The 12,872-nt window shown below is 33.5% G+C and overlaps 1 protein-coding gene across 35 annotated transcripts in view; it reads right to left on the reverse strand.

The window, feature by feature from the left end:
- The window catches only part of PTPRD (protein tyrosine phosphatase receptor type D), a 2,176,041-nt gene that overhangs the window by 652,516 nt on the left and 1,510,653 nt on the right, over positions 1–12,872 (reverse strand). For all 35 annotated transcript variants that reach the window (XM_072841294.1, XM_072841327.1, XM_072841326.1 and 32 more), the window contains one exon: positions 3,179–3,214. The gene's annotated coding sequence lies outside the window, so the exon portion shown is untranslated. The remainder of the gene's footprint in view (positions 1–3,178; positions 3,215–12,872) is intronic.

The following is a 12,872-nucleotide window of genomic DNA, read 5'->3' on the forward strand; positions in this document are numbered from 1 at the left end:
CATGTGAGTATACCTGTGTATGAAGAAATAGAGAATTATTTCTTGATTTTGCTCAATAGTATAACCTTTTAGGACAACTTATCTTAAAAAAGCTAAAACAGGTTTATTTTTGTGAAGTTAATGAGAAACAAATATATTTTTTAAACTATTAACCATCATGTAAGAGCCTCACTTTTATTTTTTCTAACAGCTTTTTTCCCCTAAAGAGGTTCAAGAGGCTGGTGTCTCAAAGGAACTATTCAGGATGCATTTGTATATAATAATTATCCTCTTCTCTGACTTCAGTAAGTATACTTAGACCAACTCAAATGAACCACAAATTTCATACCATTGGCAGAAAAGCAGGGGTATACAAAGAAGAGGGTCTTTGGTTTTTGTTAAGGAGAGAATGTCAATAAATAGAAAGAAATATAGGACTGGACTTCTCTCTGTTAAACTATCATAAGAATATTGATGAATTGGATTTTAAAGGCACATGCGGGAAGACTTGAGGAATTTGCTGTCAAATAGCCAAGTAGGAAAGAATTGAAGATTTTGTGTTTGTTTGCTTTTAATTCTCACTAATGCCTTCCCACAGAACTTGTTCAAGGCACAGAACTGAGTCGGTGAGACTAACCACTTACCCTTCCAGCAGTACTCCCCCTCCTTGGGAACTAGCAATCACTTTCCCTCTTCTTCCTCTTTTCCTGAAACATTTTAGCTATACCAATTTGGATAAAATCATTGCTATAATACTTCCACAAATATCTGTATTGAAAAGACTATATTTCACTAAGAAAGGCAGGGGTATTTCCCAGTGTACATGCTCTGTGAAAAGAGTCTGGATCCCAATTGCAACTCTGTTCCTTTTTAATCTAGGTGAACTCAGTCACATTAGTCAGCTTTTCTGAGAATCATCTGTGAAGGGGGGCAATCAGATATTCTCTTTATGATTGACTTGAGGATTATCTGAGGAGACGTACATAAAACCACCTAGCCTAGTGCCACGAAAATAGAAGAGAGGTCCTAGTTTTATTCCAGGAGAGGAATGTACAGCACCAGACAGCAGGTGGAGATTTTTATGAGACTGAAAGACTTTTCCTGTACTCCAGATGTAGAGCCATGAAGATGATGACTATAGCTTTTTAAATGATAGGTTGATTTACCCCCCAAATAACTTTTGCAATGATAAAGTTGAATTACGACCTTGTAAAGTCATTTGTGTGGCTTATGGGCTTTTGGCTAGGAATTTCTGGGGTGCACAAACCCATGCCTCAACCACTAATGTTGACCAAATTCCAAATGCTTTCACATTGCTGACCTGTTCAAATGCCATAGTAATCCTGTGAGTAGGTAGTATTATCCTCATTTGAACATGAAAACACTGAGGCCCAGAATGATTAAATGGACCATCATGGTGATGTTGGGATTTTGCCCAGTATTTTAGAGTCAGAATCAATGGGAACTTTTTTACTGTGCCGTCATTGAACTTTGCTCTATAGTTATGAAAAATAATGGATGGTAGACCGTTAGTGATAACTTTATACATAACAGATCATAAATAACCAAAATCTTTTTCCCAAGATACTTCAACTGTTAGGAAGAGACTTTATATTGTGATGGTCAATGATTAACACATTATAGCCACTAAAAAACCAATGAACAACAGCAGTAACAATCATAAACCTAAAAGCACACTTCCCAAGGGGTGCTAAAAAAGGAATTTTTACTTATTTAAATCATTATGCCAATACAAAGGACATTATCTTGTTGAATCTGTATGATTTATGCATTGAGACAAAAAAATGTCGATTCTACAAGTTTCTTTGGTAAATCTGTACATTATGATTGAGATCAGCACCACTGTTAACCTTTCCATTGCCTGTAAATAGCAATTACAGGATAACTATAGGGTAAATCTAGGGCTTTGTGTCCCTGAATGCAGGAGTAATTTGAATTGTTCTGACTATAAATTTGAATTGCTTAACATATACTTTCTGTAAATTAAAAATGCATTTTAATAAGTTATTTCACCTTTCCAAATGTATGATCTTCCCTTTTTCAGAAGTTATGTGATTTTAAGAGTAGAACAAGTTTAGAATACTCATAAGAAAACTTAAAACAAGTCAAGAAACATTTTCTTCATTTAAGCATGGCTTAAATTGAGCATAAAGCGAGATTCTTGGAAACATCGCATAATTATACAATATCTAGGATTTTTTCTTCAATAAGATAGATTGAAATATTCAATGCTTATATTTTTTAAAACTATTTAAGTCTAGCTTCAAGTAATTGAATTGTCAAATAAGTAGGAAACATTAAAAATTAAACTTTCTTCCCCCATCTTTTACTATTTACTCCTTTCTATTTCCCTTTTTTCTCAAACACAACCTATGACATATCCTGTCTCTCTGATATCTGCTCTGTAGTCTTACTTGTTCCAATATCTGCTCTCTTTTCCTAATTTGTTCTATCTCTAATTCTGTTCTTCCAGAGACAAATGAAGTATGTAATGTATGTAATCTTTTTTTAAATCTTTATTTCTATGGTGATCTGCTTTCTTCCTTCTTATTATGTGCTTTCCTTACTCATTTGCTTTCCTTTTGATCCTCATTCCATCTCTTCTCCTTCCTAGTCCTTTATTAACATTATTAAGTTAAACCTCTTCTCTCATCATCCCAACACATCTCATTCCAATGTTGGGGTGGATCTTACATTACCCAAACTCTCTGGCATTGAGTCATGATTCTATGTGAGGTGGTTTGGGAAATCAAATCAACCATCCATTGACTTATTCTACTGACAAGCAAGAGGCAAGAATAAGACAAGTATAGCAATATATATTTTGTAAAAAAAAAAAAATACTTTGTAAAAATTCACGATATGGATTCATATTCACTCTCATAAAAACATTTCCATTACATTGGGTTTGAAATTTTACCCCATCTGCAATGTCTTTATGTCTGCCTACCTTATACAGAAAATTCAGGTAGGTTTTCTAAGTCTCCAAACAATCTCAAATTGTTAAAAGTTTACTTTTTTTTTTCTCATACTCCACAATAAAATTGTTAACACTTTTCTAAAAAGCTACAACCCGCAGTATTAAAGAAATACTATTAAGTAATAAAACAAACAAAAACATTGAAAGTCAGGCCAACCCCCCCAACCCAAAACAAACTCAGCATGCTTTAAATCTTACTTGTTTAGATCCCACAGCAGTTTACCAGACGTCTCCCTAAACAAAAAGAAATGTGTCAGTTAGAATGTTGAGAAAATGATGCTATTAAAATATGGCTCATTTAAATGATGCATGTTTATATTATGTTGGTAGTAAAAAATGTCAAATTTGAAAAAGAACTGAAATTAGTTATATTTTGGCATTTCCTTTCATAGTCATTGTTGTAAAGAGCAATAGAAAACATTTCTTTTAAAGAAAGAAGAAGCAAAACATGCTATGATTATTCTGGAAAGATAAATGATAACCTTAGATTATTAATTCAATATACTTTGTAATCACAATTTTATATGAATGATATTAATAAGTATCAAATATTATTAAATAAAAAAAAAAAAAAAAAAAAAAACAAATTTCTGTTGGAAAAGTCTATGAAAAATTTTCACAAAATGAAATATTCCATGCACTGTAAACTTTTGTTAAGATTTAGCTTTTGGCAAACATACGCAAAGCCCATTCAGTTGCTTTAACTAACATCACAGGGTCTCTAGAATACAGAATCTTCCAAAGTATTATCATAATGTGAAAAAAGAAAGAGACAAATCTATGTTTGAGGAAAAGGCTAATTCAAATTTTAATTAAAATGTGGACATTTATTAGTAGTATATAGGCAGTTTAAATTAGGATTGTAAAAGATACCAGTTTATCAAAGTTTGATAGGGTTTCAGAAGTTTTTAAGCCATTCTCAAAATTGGACGATCATGCTGCTATTTTTCCACTGATTTTCATCAAACCTGTAAACCTATTTGTTACTGTTTTTTTTTTCACTTTGTAAGAGTGAAATTGGAAAAAACAATTTGGATTCCATAAGACTAGTTTAGGCAAGTGGAAATATTAATTCGTTTCTGTCAATTTCTAGAAAATATCAACGGATCTTGAGTAATATAAGATCAGTGATCATCTGTAGATGTAGGTAAGGAAGATGGGAGGGAGGCATTACAAGGGCCATAAATAAACATTTGGAGTTGGTGGATATATTTGTTATCTTGATTGCTGTGATGGCTTTACAGGTATATACATCTGTCAAAACTCATCAAATTGTACGCTTTAACATGTACAGTATATTATGTGTTAACTGTACCTTAATAAAGCTCTAAAGAAAGAAATAGAAGCATGTAAAATATATTTTTTACTTAGGACATGAAATGTATAGTTAGCTCATTGGAAAAATTAATGGACCTTGTTATTATTGCAAGTTTTGTTTTAAAAGATTTTTTGGCTGTTGTGTGTGAATTTTTTTTTTTTTTTTTTTTTTTTTTTTTTTTTACCTCTTTATTTGATGATAGGCTGGGGAGAGAATGGTTGGAAATGGAAATGAAATTCTTTAAGGAAGTTTGGACTACCATACTGGTAGTAGAGGGAAAGGAACCCTGGATTGACTGACAATAGATTTAGTAGGTACAAAGAAAAGTCTTACTGATGTGAAGGTGAGGCAGAGTAAGGAATGAAGGATGATGGCTTTAGCAACTAGATGTATGGTGCTGCCATTTCCTGAGATAGTGAAGATTGGAAATATATTCAATTTGAGGAGAATAGAAGAGTTCCAGTTTAGACATATTATTTGTGAGATGTCTGTGAGATAACCAAATGACAATTTTAAGTTAAGGTGAAGGTTTCTAGAACTCAGAAGAAAAGTTTGAGTTACACAAATAATTTTGAATATATCCAGCCTATAAATGAGAGTAAATGACTGCCGTGGAATGGAGGCAAATGCTATTGAATAGGAAAGATAAAGGAACTCGGAGTCAGGGTATTAGGTGGCTTATCTACTTGATGCTAACATCTTTCCTCTCTCCTCCAAATATCCAAAACAAGAGCAAAAAGGAGCTCAATGAGTCAGAGGCTAAGTTTTATTGTTTCTCATTGAATGCTCCTTTGAGGCTACTTTCTTTCTTTTTTAATAATAAATTTATTTTTATTGGTGTTCAATTTGCCAACATACAGAATAACACCCAGTGCTCATCCCATCAAGTGCCCCCCTCAGTGCCCGCCACCAAGTCACCCCCAACCTCCTCCCCTTCCACCACCCCTAGTTCGTTTCCCAGAGTTAGGAGTCTTTATGTTCTGTCTCCCTTTCTGATATTTCCTACCCATTTCTTCTCCCTTCCCTTCTATTCCCTTTCACTATTATTTATATTCCCCAAATGAATGAGACCATATAATGTTTGTCCTTCTCCGATTGACTTATTTCACTCAGCATAATACCCTCCAGTTCCATCCACGTTGAAGGAAATGGTGTGTATTTGTCTTTTCTAATGGCTGAGGAATATTCCATTGTATGCATAGACCACATCTTCTTTATCCATTCATCTTTCGATGGACACCGAGGCTCCTTCCACAGTTTGGCTATTGTGGACATTGCTGCTATAAACATCGGGGTGCAGGTGTCTTGACGATTCATTGCATCTGTATCTTTGGGGTATATCCCCAGCAGTGCAATTGCTGGGTCATAGGGCAGATCTATTTTTAACTCTTTGAGGAACCTCCACACAGTTTTCCAGAGTGGCTGCACCAGTTCACATTCCCACCAACAGTGCAAGAGGGTTCCCTTTTCTCCGCATCCTCTCCAACATTTGTGGTTTCCTGCCTTGTTAATTTGCCCCATTCTCACTGGTGTGAGGTGGTATCTCATTGTGGTTTTGATATGTATTTCCCTGATGGCAAGTTGAGGCTACTTTCTAACTTTATATTTAAAAATCCACAATATAGATATGAAAATAAAATATTTTAGTAAATTAATCTAATCTTCTTCCAGTTTAATCTTAAAATTAACCTCAAAGGCTCTTGGATGTCATAAATGTTTATAATCATCTCATCTAAAGTACATCTTTTAAATAATCTTTGCATATGTTTTGTTATATATATACTTTCTAAATCAAATTGGAAGTGAAGAATAGTGCTTTGCTAAATTTCTTAAAAAATAAAAATAATTTGCAGAACTTGAGCATTCATTCTTTATAACGTGCTTGGAATGTGGAAAAAAACTGATAAAATGCAGAAAGTAGTTGCAAATTCTGTACTGTGATGTTCTATAATCAACAGGCTTATATACTCATAGAGATCAATCATAGAAAGAATGAATAATTTGGAATTATAGTTTATTATTATAAAAGGAAAATAAAACATAGGAGTTTCATGGTTGGCATGAAAAGGTGTTCTTCAAAGTCACCCTTAGTATAAGAACGATTCATAGATTTGGTTTGGCTAGTTTCCATTTGTTTTGTGTATTGCTGAGATGATGGGGAGTCATGTAAACTGGCTAGATTTTTGTTTCTTCAGCTGCAAAATTAAAATAATACAATACTTTCAAGAATTTTGGTGAGAATAAGTGCAATAAAGTACACAAAAATGTCTTTCTACCATGCAAAATATTATAGACTGTAGAAATAACATCACTACAATAATAATAATGAGACCTTATGGCTAATTTTGGCCCCTGATATTACAAGAAATATTCAATGGATTTAATTTGTGTTCTATATTTAATTTTATTTAAAATTTTCCAAATCATTAAGAAAACCTAGAAAGAAGTAACACCAACTCTTCAGACACTGATGAAAAGGGTAAATTAAGGAAACACACATTAAAAAAAACTTACACACTTTGCTGACTGTTAATTTTTGGCCTACATAGTAAAAATGAAAAGTCTATTACCTGCTCACGGTATTACTTGGAATGAAACATATTTCTGGAATATGGTCCTCCCATCTCTCCCATCCCTCTTTATACTTAGTCATATTTCTAATTTATTTTTTCTTCTTTTCTTTACTCTCTGTGATAGTGCCCACTTTTTCATTATCTCACTTTTGTTCGAGATTAAGTCATGAACCAGAATTTTATAATGATTTATTTTATTTTATAAGGATAATACATATTTTCCTATATACAAAAATAATTCTATATTCACTGTTGAGAATGATGAAAAAAGAGAAAACAAAAGTCATTCATAATTCTATCACCAAGAGACAGCTGCTATGGACTTTTGGTATATAACTACTAATCTGTTTTTTTTTTTTTTTTTTTGTGCAAGCATACATTTTATAAGTTCAGTAATTGCATTTTGTTGCTCCTATTTTTTACTTACTTTTCCACAAATATTTTAAAATAATATGAGTTGTTTTTCTACAACATTTTTAGGTACTGCACAGCTATTTTAAATTTTAATTTTATAGATGAAACATAATTTGATAGACCCATCGAAAAGGTTGTTGTTAGTTTTATTTCTTGCATAAGCAGCCCTGAGATAAACCCCCTCAAAACTATATATTTGCATGAATCATGATTATTTCATTAGGATGAATGCTGGATCAGAGAAGGACAAACATTATATGGTCTCATTCACTTGGAGAATATAAAAAATAGTGAAAGGGAATAAAGGGGAAAGGAGAAAAAATAAGTGGGAGATATCAGAAAGGGAGACAGAACATGAAAGACTCCTAACTCTGGGAAACGAACAAGGGGTGGTGGAAGGGGAAGTGGGCGGGGGCTGGGGGTGACTGGGTGATGGGCACTGAGGTGGGCACTTGACGGGATGAGCACTGGGTGTTATTCTATATGCTGGCAAATTGAACCCCAATAAAAAATAAATTTATATAAAAAAAAGGATGAATGCTGGACTCAGTCAAGCTTGCATATCAAATTATATATTTTATAATACCTATTACCAAATTGCACTCCAGAAAGGTTATAACATATAACACTCCTACCAGCAAGATATGAGAATACCTCCTTCTTTATACTGAAGCTAATAGATACTGTTATATTTGAATTTCGTGTTTTTGTCAGTTTGATAAGTAAAATTGCATCATTTATTGTTTTGATAGATTTCTTTAGTTAGGTGAGTTGAAAAAATTTTAATGTTTTTTATTTATATTTATTAGTTTCTATAATACTGATTATAATTCATTGTTATCTATTAGAGCATATGTCTTTGGTATAATCACTTAAATTAACTTCTGGGGGGCAGCCCGGGTGGCTCAGCGGTTTAGCACTGCCTTCAGCTCAGGGTGTGATCCTGGAGACCCCGCATCATATGGAGTCCCACGTCGGGCTCCCTGCGTGGAGACTGCTTCTTCCTCTGCCTTGTCTTTGCCTCTCTCTCTCTCTCTCTCTCTCTCTGTCTCTCATGAATACATAAATAAAATCTCTAAAAAAATTAACTTCTGATATATTAAAGTATTAACTAAAAACATAAAGATTTGATTAAGAAGATCAACATTAAAGAAGACTTCAATGTTTCCAGGATTAACATATGCCAAGATTCTTCCTAAACCCAAGAGAAAGTTAGACAGCTTTCTTCATTTACTGATGCAAAAGTGATTTTAAGTAGATTAATTAATTTCAGTAAGCTCAGTTCTATGCTTCATTTTTTATTATCCCATTTTTATTCAAATTTGATTTGAAGTTGAATTTATTTTATTGCTGTTTAGTCCCTTATAAAAAATTTTTAGACTGTTTACAATAATATATTTTTATTTGCTATTATGTTGGTTATGTTTTACTTTCTCTTCTTCTGAAAGTATGAATTAAAACTAAATTTTTCTTGACATATTACCCAAAGTGGGAAGACTTCTTGGTGTAGTGAAGGTTAAGACAAAAACCAATCTGCAGCATCATCTTTGTGTAGTTTTCTTCGGTTTACACAGGGTGCCTAATGCTTTGTCCTAGTTTTGATTCATTACATAGAATGTGACTTTTTTGAGGTTTTTGTTGACATCATTACAAAGGCGACTCCTTTGAGGTCAACAGCTAATCTTCAATGTAATCTCAAGGGAATTCAGATGTGTATTCTAGGGATACTTCCCTAGACTCTGACTGAGGCATTATTATTCCATGATAAAAACAAGAAAATCAGGAATTCATGTAGCTAGCTGCCAGATTATAAACAAGTGATGTTCATCAGTAATTAGCAAATAAGTATGTCATATCTGTAAGAGCTGAAATAAAATATCTCACATTACTAAAGTGTTCTAAAATCTGTTCACACTCTTATGTGACCCTCACAATATTCTGGGGGTAGGTAAGGAAGATATTGTAGGGGGCAAAACAATAGTCTTGTGGACATATTTACTTGCCACGTGATCTCCATAAATCAACTGAGCTCACAGAGTAGTCAGTCTCCTTTTCAGTAAAATAGATATAAAAAAGGAAATGATACTTATCTTTCATGGCTGTTCTGAGTTTCAAAAATACAGTGGATTTCTTCACTTAATACTTAAATCATTCATTGATTTATTTAACACATACTTTTGAGCATCTACCATGAATTCTATACACTAGGAATTATAGCTTGGGAAAGAAAAAGTCAAGGTTTCTGTTCTGCTACAGATTATATGCTAATAGGTAACATAGGTAACAAACAAAAACTATAGATAGATAGATGGACAGATAAGCAGATAAATTGATGATTTTAAATAGAATTAAATGTCATGAAGAAAATAAAACAAAATACTGTATAGCAAATATTGGGTGATGCTGAATAGGGTAGTTAGGAAAATCTTGTTGAAAGGTGATAATTTGAGCTGAGACATGAATAACAGAGGGACCAGCCATGGAAAGAGAAAGGAGTGAGGACCTCTAGAAAAGACATATATGTGCAAAGATTCTAACATAGGAACAAACGTTAGTGTTTAAAGAACACAAATATGCCCAGTATGGTTACAGTATAGTGAGCCAGGAAAAGCCTGGTATTACAGGGATGGGAGAGGAGGTGGAGGCCAGATCATAGGTTATATAAGGCTTTGTAGTCATGACAAGCAGTTGGCCATGGTGAGGTAAGAGGGGGCTATGATGATGATGATGATGATGATGATGATGAAGGAGGAGGAGAAGAAGGAAAAAGAAAAGGAATCGATAAAGGTCAAATTCATAATTAATTCAATAGTTTAGAAAACAGTGTCTTTTGCTTTTATTTTTGTTTTTGGCCTACATATTATACTGCATACCAGCTCCTGAGTCTAGTTTCCTATTCAGACTCTGTTCAGTTTTATTTTCTCTACAATTTGTTGCTGCCTGTAGTAAATGGTTTTTCACCTCTTAAACTCAAAGTTAATTATTACTCTTGATTTGTGTTTGTATTTCTTTTCTTAAGGCTTGTGCCAGTTTCCTGCATTGATTTTAGTGCTGAAGAAGCATTTACAAGACTCAATAGATTTACTTAGGGATTGGATTTCTGAAATTCTCAACTGCTTTATTTTAATAATAGCTATAATTAACAGACATCTTTATAGCTTTCCCACTTTCTACTTATCCCATGTCCCATACCCTTTTTCTTTAAGCCAGTCTCTTTTACTACTCATATATTTTAGTTTTATCTGCCAAAAAACAAAACAAAATGAACAAACAAAAAATAAAAATCTTCCATTGACATTCTTGGAAGGATTGTCCCTCTCCAATACTTCTCTCTTGAACTACTTTTTTGCTGGTTTGATCCTCGTTTTGCTTGAGCATCCATTTCTTTTTCCCATGTATGGCTTGTCCCCTTGACTGGATAATCCACTCTTTATCCTTGGCTTTGGCACCTGCTGTGTTTGTTCTTCCCATCACTATTTCAGGTTGTACCTAAGCTTTGCTACATAACTGCTGGCATACATTATGAATCGTGTTCAACCCATTTACTACCCACACTCTCCGCTATTCCAGGCGGATTCACAAATGTAACTGTCAACCAGAATATTATTTATTTTTCCCTACTCCCTGCATGGCACTTTTTTTTGCCTGCATTTAAATAAATGATAACCCCTTGGATCACTAATAATACACTATGTGTTAATTAATTGAATTTAAATAAACAAAAAAACCCAACCTTAGTTATAAGAAGAATAAATATATATACAACTCAGGCCTTTGCAGTTTAGGTTTTATCCATTTGACAATAGCTGTTACCTAAACAGCAAATCGTTATAGATGCATATGCATGGCACAAATATTGTAATTTTGTTTATAGTCGTTTAGTTGTTTTAAAATATTGATTGAGTTTAGGAAGCATTTTTTTCTAAACCATTTTTGTAAATATTATGAGTTTTGGACTTTAGCATCAGTTTTATATGAAGGAAGGTTATAGCATGATTTTAAGAGTTGATGTGGGGCTTTCAACCAGATTAGTTTCCCTAATGCCAGTCATTGTACCATGTATTTGTATCTTGAAATCTTTAAGTTGCAAGGGCTTTCAGCAAAATCAGAGTACATCTGAAAAGTCCTATCACATGAAATGGAGGTGGTGTGGGCAATAATTGGGTATTAATAGGCCTGAAGGGAGAATAGAGTACTTGGCAATAGTAAAGTTTGAGTGCCTTCTAAGTACAGATTTCACTTATTTTACACTTTATGTAAGATTTGCTTTGTCAACTTACCCTAGACTTTGTAATATGTTAATGAGTTATGTTCTTCAAACTAATCACCATTTGGCCTACTGGCAGTTTCTATCTTACATGATATGAAAGTAATATAAGCAAATCCCCCACAGGATAAAGAAAATAGTACCCACATTCAGCTTCTTTGCCCTCTATACCAGGATTCATTACTTTAATCAGCAATTCTTTGTGTGAAATTTCATCAAGTGCCCCTTTTATATGTAAACATATAGCCCACCATTGGATCTACTATTCCCTGATAAAGCATTTGCTACAGCCTTTAAACCTGTCCACGGAGTAATTGTACAAAACCTCCCTATACAAATTGATGTGGAGATCCCTTATCAAATCACTTTCTCCAACACATTCTTCTATTAAATCTTCTAAATTTGTTTCCAAGAATTCCTCCATACTGATAAGATAATCAGACAATATTTGTTGGAGCTTACTAAATTATGTCTTCAATAATACTGATATGCTCACTATTTTTCAACTATCAATATTCTTATCACTCCATATACAAATAAATCACAGAGAGAAAATTATACTAGTTTTACTTCGCTTTCCATTTACTGTCTGTTATCCTATTTCTGATATTTCATTTATCCTAAAACAAGAATAAATGTTATAGTTTGGGAAAATAAATCTTCCCTGAAACCTATAAAGTCAACCTTAAAATGAAATCAGTGATAGTATAATGTGGTATCACAGCCACTTTGTAAATAATATGAGACTGGTGATTAATAAAGTCTATTTATATACTAAAATTACTGTAACACTTTACTATCATCACTCCTTCGACAAATATTTACTGTGTTTTCTCAATGAAAGCACTCTGCTAAGTGTTTTGAAGGACAGAGAGAAGTATCAGCCTTCGGGATACTGACAATCTGGCCATGATGCAGTTCTCATGCATTAATTACAAAAGGCAGACATAGGGGATGCCAGCTGTGTGGTATAGCTATTACATCTCATGAGATGAGATCATAGTCTTGTGGTGGTTAGGGAAATCTACCCAGGAGAGTTAGAACTTAAGCTGGGAGAGCCTTGAGATATTATCAGGATCTCATTATGTTGAAAAAAGGAGGGATATAAGAGTGAGAGCATAAGCCAGGAATGTATATGCTCAAGGTATACCGCAGAGCTGCATTGTCTAATATGGTAGCCACTAGCCACATATAGTTTAGATGACCTCAGCTGTGGTTAGTCTTAATTAGATGTGTGATCTCAAAGACTCAGTATGAAAAAAAAATCTCATCATTATCAATCATTACATTTCAAGTGATCACGTTTGAGGTATATTGGGT

Source organism: Canis lupus, chromosome 10 (assembly GCF_048164855.1).
Source record: "Canis lupus baileyi chromosome 10, mCanLup2.hap1, whole genome shotgun sequence".
In the NCBI taxonomy this organism is placed as follows: Eukaryota; Metazoa; Chordata; class Mammalia; order Carnivora; family Canidae; genus Canis; species Canis lupus.